The following is a 12,055-nucleotide window of genomic DNA, read 5'->3' on the forward strand; positions in this document are numbered from 1 at the left end:
GATCAAAAGACCACACAGGTTTCTCATTAAACTTTGCTTTAATGGGTCTCAAAATTCTGTGACAAGTTTTTGGTCAAGTTATTTCCATTAAAAAGTATTGATTGGAGAGATGATGTCAGAGTAATGGCACGGTAGGAAGCGATACCGATAAATCTCCACCAAAACTCAACAAGATCTTCAACCAGAAACAGAAAAACCTATCCTTGGAGCCTCCAGATGTTTCGCAATACACCCGAAGGTATGGTTGAGCGAAAAATTGGCTAAATATATAATTAAACCCCAAAGGAAATAGGGAGTAAGAAATGCTCCGCCTTCCTCACTAACCTAAACAGGGTGGCTTTCACTGGGAACTGAGAATATAGAAACTGAGGTGGCTAAAGGGGGTGAATAGATCCAGGCCATGGCACAAACGGCCGAACCAGGCTGTGGCACAGAGATCCAGGCCGAGGAAAAACTGTTCCCATGGCAACCCGGGCAATACAAGCTAACACTTGCGCCAAACCCAGACAAAGAAAGACAAGCGGGGCAGCAATTTTCCCCGATCTCCGGGTTGGCGCGTGCAGATAGTGGGCGAGAGATTCCTTCCAAAGCCCCAAGAGTGTGCGCCCGTGTTGTCCCACAGAGAGGCAGAGTCAGAGGCCTTTGTGTGGGCAGAAAGCGGAATCTTCGGGCCACCCCAGTGCCCTGGGAAAGCTGCGCACAGGGACGGAGCGAGAGCCAATTCCAATGCCGGAACTTTTCCGTGCGGGTGGGGGTTTCACTCAGGTGAGACTGCTGGCCTGATATCCTGGTTGGCACGCATGGAGAGTGAGCAAGAGATTCCTCCCAGCACCTCAGGAGTGGGCGCCCATGTTACCCCACAGAGGGGCAGAGTCAGAGGCCTCTGTGTGGGCCAAAAAGCAGAATCTCGGGCCGCCCCAGTGCCCTGGGAAAGCCACGCACGGGGACGGAGCGAGAGCCAATTCCAACACTGGAACTTTTCCGTGCAGGTGGGGGTTTCACTCAGAGTGTGAGACTGCTGGCCTGATATCCTGATCTGCGTGCACAGATAGTGGGCGAGAGATTCCTCCAAGTGCCTCGGCAGTGCGCGCCCGTGTTATCCCACAGAGTGGCAGAGCCAGAGGTCTTTGAGTGGGCAGAAGCCTGGCCTGATTATACTAGCAGCTCTGACTGACTGAGCCTTACCCAGAGCCCTGTGCTGAGTGGGAATAGAGTGGGGAGTTGCCAGCTCTTTGAGCCTCTTACTATCCAGGCAGAGGCAGCAGCAACCCCATAGCTGGATTATCAGGCTACTAATTGAGGAAGGAAAGACTAGGAGAAAGGCTCCAGGAACACGGACTCTCTCACTGGAGGAGCCTATAAACGCTAATGAGCCTCGACTGCCAACGAGACTAAAGCACAATACATGACATCGCCATAGAGACTTATCAACTGCAAACCTCTACCTGAGCATGCCAAAGGGGCAGAACCTGAGGTACAGAGTCAATGACCAGGAAGAGGGAGAGAAAAGAAAAAAGCAAGAAGATAACCTCTCAAAATCAAGAATAATATGCAGACTTTATAGCCTATCCCATTTTATTATATTTGTTTGTTTGTTTCTCTTATCTTCATTCTTGATATTTTTTATTCCTCCTCCAATTTGGTCATTTACCTCTCTGCCGGTCTTACTCTTTCCTCTCCTTGAACTACACTACCCATAAGTGTTACATCTCCCATTATTTTTTCTTTCCTCTTCCTTTCTCTCTATGAGGATTGCACTCCAAAATCCTTAACTCTCTCTCTCTCTCTCTCTCTCTCTCTCTCCTCTTTTTTCTTTTTTCTTCTTTTAGTGGTTCCCTCTTTTTCTCTCTCTCTCTCTCTCTCTCTTTCTTTTCTCCTTCTATATTAGATTCTTCCTTTCTCCTTTACGTCTCCTCTCATTCAAACCTCAATAACGAACAATATCTTATCTGGGACTCAAACTTATGTTTGTGGCATTTTGGAGGGGTTTTACTTCACCTTTTTAACACACTAGCAGTGCTCCCATCCCTGGCTCTCCATTTTATCTAGTTCTTTTTCCACTAAATACAATAGTAATTTTTTAATTTGTCCCCCCATTTTCCTGTTTCCCTCTTATTCTCATCATAACTCTTAGTCAACCAACACCTAAAAGCAAATCATTTTATTCTTAACCCAATTTTTTTTTCTTATTTGCTTTTTGTGGGTCCATATGCCCTTTTTTTTTTCTTTTCTTTTCTTTTTTTTTTTTTTTTTTTTTTTTTTTTGCCCCTTTATTACTTCTCCCCAATTCAGGCCCTCCATTACAGGCATTGCTTGTTCTATTTAGTACAATATAATTCACAGTTCACCAAAAGATTTTCTCAAGAAAGAGGGGAGAGGAGAGGAGAGAAAAAAAGGAAGGGGGGAATAATTTCTTCTTTTTTTAATTTTTATTTTATTTTTCTTTATTTCATTATTAATTTTAAAAAAACTCTTTTTTATTTTTAATTTTTTAACTTTTTATTCTTTATTAAATCTCATTAATACTATCAACAAAACCACCCTCAGATGCCACTAAGGAAGAGAAAATCGAATATCATGGATACAAAAGAAAGAGGTAACACAGCTAGATGAGGAAAAATCTATGGAAAAAATTTTAATATATTGGAAACCTTGGAGCCAAATGACAGAGAATTTAAGATAGAAATCCTAAAAATCCTCCGAGATATACAAGAAACACAGAAAGGCAATTTAGGGAGCTCAGAAAACAACTCAATGAACACAAAGAATATATTTCCAAGGAAATTGAAACTATAAAAACAAATCAAACAGAGATGAAAAACTCAATTCACGAGCTGAAAAACGAGGTAACAAGCTTAGCTAATAGGACAGGCCAGATAGAAGAGAGGGTTAGTGAAATAGAAGACAAGTAACTTGAGGCACAAGAGAGAGAAGAAGAAAGAGACTCAAAAATTTTAAAAAATGAGATAGCCCACAAGAATTATCTGACTCCATCAAAAAGAATAACATAAGAATAATAGGTATATCAGAGGGAGAAGAGAGAGAAAATGGAATGGAGAACATACTCAAACAAATAATAGATGAGAACTTCCCAAGCCTGTGGAAAGAACTAAAGCCTCAAATTCAAGAAGCAAACAGAACTCCAAGTTTTCTTAACCCCAACAAACCTACTCCAAGGCATATCATAATGAAATTGGCACAAACCAACGGCAAAGAAAAAATTCTCAAGGCAGCCAGGGAAAAGAAGAATACAACATATAAAGGAAGGCCCATTAGATTATCATCAGATATCTCAGCAGAAACTCTACAAGCTAGAAGAGAGTGGACCTCAATATTTAAAGTCCTGAAAGAGAGGAACTTCCAACCACGAATACTATACCCATCAAAGCTATCCTTTAAATATGAAGGAGAAATAAAAACATTCACAGATACAGAAAAGATGAGGGAATTTATTGTCAAAAAACCCCACTCCAGGAATTACTAAAGGGGGTTCTCCAATCAGATACAAAGGAAAAAAAAAAAACAAAGCCACAAGTAAAAGCTCCAAGAAGAACACAATAAAACCAAATTTAAACTGTGACAACAACAAAAAGAAAGGGGGGGGGAGAGGATGGAGATTAACAGTAGCAAAGGACGATGGAGTGCAAAAGTACTCGCAAAATAGTGCACTACAATGAACAGGGTAGGAACCCTTTTCATTACTTAAAGGTAACCACCATTGAAAAAACCACCACAGAAGCACATGAGATAAAAAAGATAGCAACAGAGGAAAGATGTATGGAATACAACCAAATAAAAACAAAAGATAGAAAAATGAAAGAGAAGGATCAAACAAACAAAACTAACAGAAAGCAATGTATAAAATGGCAATAGGGAATTCACAAGTGTCAATAATTACACTAAATGTAAACGGATTAAACTCACCAATAAAAAGGCACAGAGTAGCAGAATGGATTAAAAAAGAAAATCCAACTGTATGCTGCCTACAGGAAACTCATCAAAGTAACAAGGATAAAAACAAATTCAAAGTGAAAGGCTGGAAAACAATACTCCAAGCAAATAACATCCAAAAAAAAGCAGGCGTAGCAACACTCATATCTGATCATGCTGACTACAAGACAGCAAAAGTACTCAGAGACAAAAATGGCCATTTCATAATGGCTAAGGGGACACTGAATCAAGAAGACATAACAATTCTTAATATATATGCACCAAACCAAGGACCACCAAAATATATAAGACAGCTACTTATTGACCTTAAAACAAAAACTGACAAAAATACAATCATACTTGGAGACCACAATACACCACTGACGGCTCTAGATCGGTCATCCAAACAGAGAATCAATAAAGATATAGTGGCCTTAAACAAAACACTAGAGCACCTGGATATGATAGACATCTACAGGACATTTCATCCCAAAATGACTGAGTATACATTTTTCTCCACTGTACATGGATCATTCTCAAGAACTGACCATATGTTGGGCCACAAAAACAACATCAGCAAATTCAGAAAAATCAAAGTTGTACCAAGCATATTTTCTGATCATAAAGCCTTGAAACTAGAATTCAACTGCAAAAAAGAGGGAAAAAATCCCACAAAAATGTGGAAACTAAACAACATACTTTTAAAAAATGAATGGGTCAAAAAAGAAATAAGTGCAGAGATCAAAAGATATATACAGACGAATGAAAATGACAATACGACATATCAGAATCTATGGGATGCAGCAAAAGCAGTGATAAGAGGGAAGTTCATATCACTTCAGGCATATAATGAACAAACAAGAGAGAGCCCAAGTGAACCACTTAACTTCACACCTTAAGGAACTAGAAAAAGAAGAACAAAGACAACCCAAAACCAGCTGAAGAAAGGAGATAATAAAAATCAGAGCAGAAATAAATGAAATAGAGAACAGAAAAACTATAGAAAAAATTAATAGAACAAGGAGCTGGTTCTTTGAAAAGATCAACAAAATTGACAAACCCTTGGCAAGACTTACCAAGAAAAAAAGAGAAAGAACTCATATAAACAAAATCCAAAATGAAAGAGGAGAAATCACCATGGACATCGTAGATATACAAAGAATTATTGTAGAATACTATGAAAAACTTTATGCCACTAAATTCAACAACCTAGAAGAAATGGATAAATTCCTAGAACAATACAACCTTCCTAGACTGAGTCAAGAAGAAGCAGAAAGCCTAAACAGGCCTATTAGTAGAGAAGAAATAGAAAAAACCATTAAAAACCTCCCCAAAAATAAAAGTCCAGGCCCTGATGGCTATACCAGCGAATTTTATCAAACATTCAAAGAAGACTTGGTTCCTATTCTACTGAAAGTCTTCCAAAAAATTGAAGAAGAAGTAATACTTCCAAACACATTTTATGAGGCCAACATAACCCTCATACCAAAACCAGGCAAGGACTGCACACACAAAAAAAAAACTACAGACCAATATCTCTAATGAATACAGATGCTAAAATACTAAACAAAATACAAGCAAATTGAATACAACAACATATTAAAAAGATAATACATCATGATCAAGTGGGATTTATCCCAGAATCTCAAGGATGGTTCAACATACGTAAAACGGATAACGTAATACACCATATCAACAAAACAAGGAACAAAAACCACATGATCTTATCAATAGACGCAGAAAAGGCTTTCGATAAAATACAACACAATTTTATGTTTAAGACTTTCAACAAAATGGGTATAGAAGGAAAATATCTCAACATGATAAAGGCCATATATGATAAACCATCAGCTAACATCATATTAAATGGCACTAAACTGAAGGCTTTCCCCCTTAAATCAGGAACAAGACAGGGTTGTCCACTCTCTCCACTCTTATTTAACGTGGTACAAGAGGTTCTAGCCAGAGCAATCAGACAAGACAAAGAAATAAAAGGCATCCATATTGGAAAAGAAGAAGTAAAGGTATCACTTTTTGCAGATGATATGATCCTATACATCGAAAATCCCAAAGAATCCACAAAAAGACTACTAGAAACAATAAGCCAATACAGTAAGGTAGCAGGATACAAAATTAACATACAGAAGTCAATAGCCTTTCTATATGCCAACAATGAAACATTTGAGAACGAACTCAAAAGAGCAATCCCCTTCACAATTGCAACAAAAAAAATAAAATACTTAGGAATAAACATAACAAAGAATGTAAAGGACTTATATAATGAAAACTATAAACCATTGTTAAGGGAAATCGAAAAAGATATAATGAAATGGAAGAATATACCTTGTTCTTGGTTAGGAAGAATAAATATAATCAAGATGGCCATATTACCCAAAGCAATATACAAATTTAATGCAATTCCCATCAAAATTCCAATGACATTTTTTAAAGAAATGGAGCAAAAAATCATCAGATTTATATGGAACTATAAAAAAACCCAAATAGCCAAAGCAATCCTAAAGAAAAAGAATGAAGCTGGGGGCATTACAATACCTGACTTCAAACTATATTATAGGGCCACGACAATCAAGACAGCATGGTATTGGCAGAAAAATAGACACTCAGACCAATGGAACAGAATAGAAAACCCAGAAATAAAACCACATATATATAGTCAAATAATTTTTGATAAAGGGGCCAACAACACACAATGGAGAAAAGAAAGCCTCTTCAATAAATGGTGCTGGGAAAACTGGAAAGCCACATGCAAAAGAATGAAACTGGACTACAGTCTGTCCCCCTGTACTAAAATTAACTCAAAATGGATCAAAGATCTAAACATAAGACCTGATACAATTAAGTGCATAGAAGAAGACATAGGTACTAAACTTATGGACCTGGGTTTTAAAGAGCATTTTATGAATTTGACTCCACAGGCAAGAGAAGTGAAGGCAAAAATTAATGAATGGGACTACATCAGACTAAGAAGTTTTTGCTCAGCAAGAGAAACTGATAACAAAATAAATAGACAGCCAACTAAATGGGAAATGATATTTTCAAACAACAGCTCAGATAAGGGCCTAATATCCAAAATATACAAAGAACTCATAAAACTCAACAACAAACAAACAAACAATCCAATAAAAAAATGGGAAGAGGACATGAACAGACACTTCTCCCAGGAAGAAATACAAATGGCCAACAGATAAATGAAAAGATGCTCATCTTCGTTAGTTATTAGAGAAATGCAAATCAAAACTGCAATGAGATACCACCTCACACCTGTTAGATTAGCTATTAGTAACAAGACAGGTAATAACAAATGTTGGAGAGGTTGTGCAGAAAAAGGAACCCTCCCTCATACACTGTTGGTGGGAATGTAAAGTAGTACAACCATTATGGAAGAAAGTATGGTGGTTCCTCAAAAAACTGAAAATAGAATTACCTTATGACCCAGCAATCCCTCTACTGGGTATAGACCCCAAAAACTCAGCAACATTGATACGTAAAGACACATGCAGCCCCATGTTCATTGCAGCATTGTTCACAGTGGCCAGGACATGGAAACAACCAAAAAGCCCGTCAATAGATGACTGGATAAAGAAGATGTGGCACATATACACTATGGAATACTACTCAGCCATAAGAAATGATGACATCGGATCATTTACAGCAAAATGGTGGGATCTTGATAACATGATACGAAGTGAAATAAGTAAATCAGAAAAAACCAGGAACTGCATTATTCCATACGTAGGTGGGACTTAAAAGTGAAACTAAGAGACATTGATAAGAGTGTGGTGGTTACGGGGGGGAGGGGGGAGAGGGAGAGGGAAAGGGGGAGGGGGAGGGGCACAAAGAAAACTAGATAGAAGGTGACAGAGGACAATCTGACTTTGGGTGATGGGTATGCAACATAAGTGAACGACAAGATAACCTGGAGTTGTTATCTTTGAATATATGTATCCTGATTTATTGATGTCGCCCCATTAAAAATAAAATTATTAAAAAAAAAAAAGTATTGATTTTTTTTTTTTTTTTGCCTGACCGGGCGGTGGCGCAGTGGATAGAGCATCGGATTGGGATATGAAAGACCCAGGTTTGAGACCCCAAGGTCGCCAGCTTGAGCGAGGGCTCATCTGGTTTGAGCAAAAGCTACTTGGTCTGCTGAAGGCCCGCGGTCAAGGCACATATGAGAAAGCAATCAATGAACAACTAAGGTGTTGCAACGCGCAAAGAAAAACTAATTATTGATGCTTCTCATCTCTCCGTTCCTGTCTGTCTATCCCTGTCTATCCCTCTCTCTGACTCTCTCTCTCTGTCTCTGTAAAAAAGAAGAGAAAAAATAAAATAAAATAACTAAAAAGTATTGATTCTTAAAAACTAACTTAAAAACTGCCACACACAAAAAAACCCCAAATGGTCCACAAAACATTCTCCTTTCCTTCTGAAGGTTTAACAATGCATTGTAATCATTAACCAGTCTTTTACTATTAAACTTAAATGGCCAATTGAGACAAATAGTTTTGAGACTGTTCTTCCACCAGTGATTAAGACTGGGGTGGCAGGTATTGGGGATAATATTCATTTAGCCTTCTGAGCTTTCTGGGCAGACTTGGTGACTTTGCCAGCTCCAGTTGCCTTCTTATCCACTGCTTTGATGACACCCACAGCAACTGTCTGTCTCATGTCACGAACAGCAAAACGGCCCAGAGGAGGATAGTCAGAGAAGCTCTCAACACACATGGGCTTGCCGGGAACCATGTCAACAATGGCAGCATCACCAGATTTTAAACTTCAGGCCATCTTTTAGCTTTTTGCCAGAACGGCGGTCAATCTTCTCCTTCAACTCAGCAAATTTGCAAGCAATATGAGCTGTGTGACCAACCAGCACAGGTGCATAGACAGCACTGATTTGGCCTGGATGATTCAGGATAATCACCTGAGCTGTTAAGCCAGCTGCTTCCACTGGTGGGTCATTTTTGCTGTCACCAGCCAGATGGCCACGTCGAACATCTTTGACAGACACGTTCTTGACATTGAAGCCCACATTGTCCCCAGGAAGAGCTTCTCTCAAAGCTTCATGGTGCATTTCAACAGACTTGACTTCAGTTGTAACATTGACTGGAGCAAAGGTGACCACCATGCCAGGTTTGAGAACACCTGTCTCCACTCGGCCCACAGGCACAGTACCAATACCACCAATTTTATAGACATCCTGGAGGGGCAGACGCAGGGGCTTGTCAGTTGGACGAGTTGGTGGCAGGATGCAATCCAGAGCTTCAAACAGTGTGGTTCCTTCCGCTGGCACTGCCATCTTTACGGTTAACTTTCCATCCCTTGAACCAAGGTATATTAGCACTTGGCTCCAGCATGTTGTCGCCATTCCAACCAGAAGTTGGCGCAAATGCTACTGTGTCAGGGTTGTAGCCAATTTTCTTAATGTAGGTGCTGACTTCTTTAACAATTTCCTCGTATCTCTTCTGGCTATAGAGAGGCTCAGTGGAATCCATTTTAACACCAACAATCAGTTGTTTCACACCCAGTGTGTAAGCCAGAAGGGCATGCTTGTGGGTCTTCCCATTTTTGGAGATACTTGTTTCAAATTCACCAACACCAGCAGCAACAATCAGAACAGCACAGTCTGCCTGTAAGAGACTGAGATGTGCCTGTAATCATGTTTTTGTTAAAGTCTCTGTGTCCTGGGGCATCTATGATGGTCACATAATACTTGCTGGTCTCAAATTTCCACAGAGAGATATCAATGGTGATACCATGCTCACGTTCAGCCGTCAGTTTATCCAAGACCCAGGCATACTTGAAGGAGCCCTTCTCCATCTCAGCAGCCTCCTTGAATTTTTCGATGGTTCTTTTGTCGATCCCACCACATTTGTAGATCAGATGGCCAGTAGTGGTTGACTTGCCGGAATCTATGTGTCCTTTCTCTTTGTACAGCCCGATAATGAAGATGACCAACAGACGAATGAATCTCCAGGGAGATTCCACCTGCGTGGTGCTTAGGGAGCGGGTGGACTTCTTCACGATGTGGTACTCCTGTGATGTTCCCGAAGATTCCAGCAGCTGGGGAAGAGAGTGCTTCCAGCCATCTCGAGACACCTCCAACATCCTGGTCCAGGGATCCCCATTTTGCACCATCAGCTATTATATTCTTCAACAGATGGTATACACCTCCTGAAAGACGACTTTTGAGCTTCATTTTACTGCTGCCCTGTTTGGGACTTTCCAGGTTTCCCTTGAAATCTTCAGAGCTGCACGAGTCTTGGGGCTCATCTGCCCCAGGGATTGCTCCCTGGAGGGAGGATGAGCCCGTTCCCTCATCCTCTTCCCCGTCTGGCTCCTGGTCTTCGTTGTCAGTCCAAGAAAACACGTCCTCTACCGAGCTGGTCAGATCGGGCAAGCTCTTAGATGTCAACCTCAGGAGGTCCTCTGCCGAGGTTTCCTTGCTGGCCACAACCAGCTGAACCATTCCAGTGGCTGAGCAAAGAATGGCCATGGCTTCCTCGTGGGACAGCCCAACCAGTAAGTGACCATTGATTACCAGCAGCTCATCTGCTAAGGACAGTATGCCATCCCTGAATTCCCAGCCCATCCGATTCTTTCATCAGCTCTAGCTTCCATATCCAGCCAACTTCCTCCCGTGCGAGGCAGTCACTGGATTGTGAGTCCATCTTCCCAGATTTTGAGAAGGGGCATTTGTCATTGCTCGTGGGCACAAGAGCATCTGTCTTTGGAATTCTATGCTCTGTCCTTCTGTCCACTTCTGATCTGTCTAGATGGGGTCCATCCACCTCCTTGAGAGAATCTGGGCCATTTTCTATCTCAAAGGCATGACCATTTCCAAGTTTAGGGTCTGAGCCATTGTCCAGCTCAGAGATGGGGTCATGGTCCAACTCACAGCCAGTGCTGCTCAGGCTCCTTTGTCAAATATTAATTGACCCTAAAGACATGGTTTGGCAGCCACTGTAGAAAACAGTATGGAGATTCCTCCAAAAATTAAAAATGGAATTGCCTTTTGACCCAGCCATCCCACTTTTAGGAATATATATATCCCAAGGACACCATATCACTGATTCAAAAAAAGAAATGCACCTCCCATGTTTATGGCAGCAGTGTTCACAATAGCAAAGATCTGGAAACAGCCCAAGTGTCCATCAGTGGACAAGTGGATTAAAAAGCTGTGGTACATATATACAATGGAATACTATGGGGCCATGAAAAAGAAGGAAATATTACCTTTTGCAACAACATGGATGGACCTGGAAACTATTATGTTAAGTGAAATAAGCCAAGCAGAGAAAGAAAAATATCACATCACCTCACTCATTTGAGGAATCCAAGGAACAATGTGAACTGAGGAATGGAATTAAACCTGAAGAGAGGGGGGAGGGAGCCTTTGGGAGGGAGCAAGGGATATGTTGAGGGGAATATGGGGGAGGGGTGGATGCAATCGAGGCGACACTAGAATCTATGTAAGCACAATAAATTAAATTTTTTTAAAAAGACATGGTTTATTTCTGGATTCTCTGTTCTGTTCCATTGATCTGTATGCCTGTTCTTATGCCAGTACCAGGCTGTTTGGATTACAATGGCCTTGTAGTATAGCTTGATATCAGGAAGTGTGATACCTCTCACTTCGTTCTTCATTTTCAAGATTGTTGAGGCTATTTGGGTTCTTTTTTGGTTTCATATAAACTTTTGGAATATTTCTTCTAGATCTGTGAAGTATACTGTTGGCATTTTAATAAGAATTGCATTGAATCTATAGATTGCTTTGGGTAGTATGGACATTTTAATGATGTTAATTCTTCCTAACCATGACCATGGTGTATGCTTCTACTTGTTTGTATCTTCCTTGATATCTTTTTTCAATGCCTTATAATTTTCCAAGTACAAGTCTTTACCTCCTTGGTTAAGTTTTATTCCTAGATACTTTATTTTTTTTGTTGCAATAGTGAATGGGATTGTTTCTTTAATTTCTCTTTCTGACGTTTATTATTGGTGTATAAGAATCCCACTGATTTCTGCATATTAATTTTATATCCTGACACTTTGCTGAATTCATTTCTCAGATCTTGTAGGTTTTTTTTGACTGAGACTTTAGAGT

The 12,055-nt window shown here is 40.1% G+C and overlaps 1 pseudogene; it reads right to left on the reverse strand.

Moving 5' to 3' along the window:
* Positions 1-8,332: 8,332 nt before the first annotated feature.
* On the reverse strand, positions 8,333-10,056 carry LOC136392057 (elongation factor 1-alpha 1 pseudogene; annotated as a pseudogene).
* Between the last annotated feature and the right edge of the window lie 1,999 nt (positions 10,057-12,055).

This window comes from Saccopteryx leptura, chromosome 2 (assembly GCF_036850995.1).
Source record: "Saccopteryx leptura isolate mSacLep1 chromosome 2, mSacLep1_pri_phased_curated, whole genome shotgun sequence".
Lineage (NCBI taxonomy): Eukaryota > Metazoa > Chordata > Mammalia > Chiroptera > Emballonuridae > Saccopteryx > Saccopteryx leptura.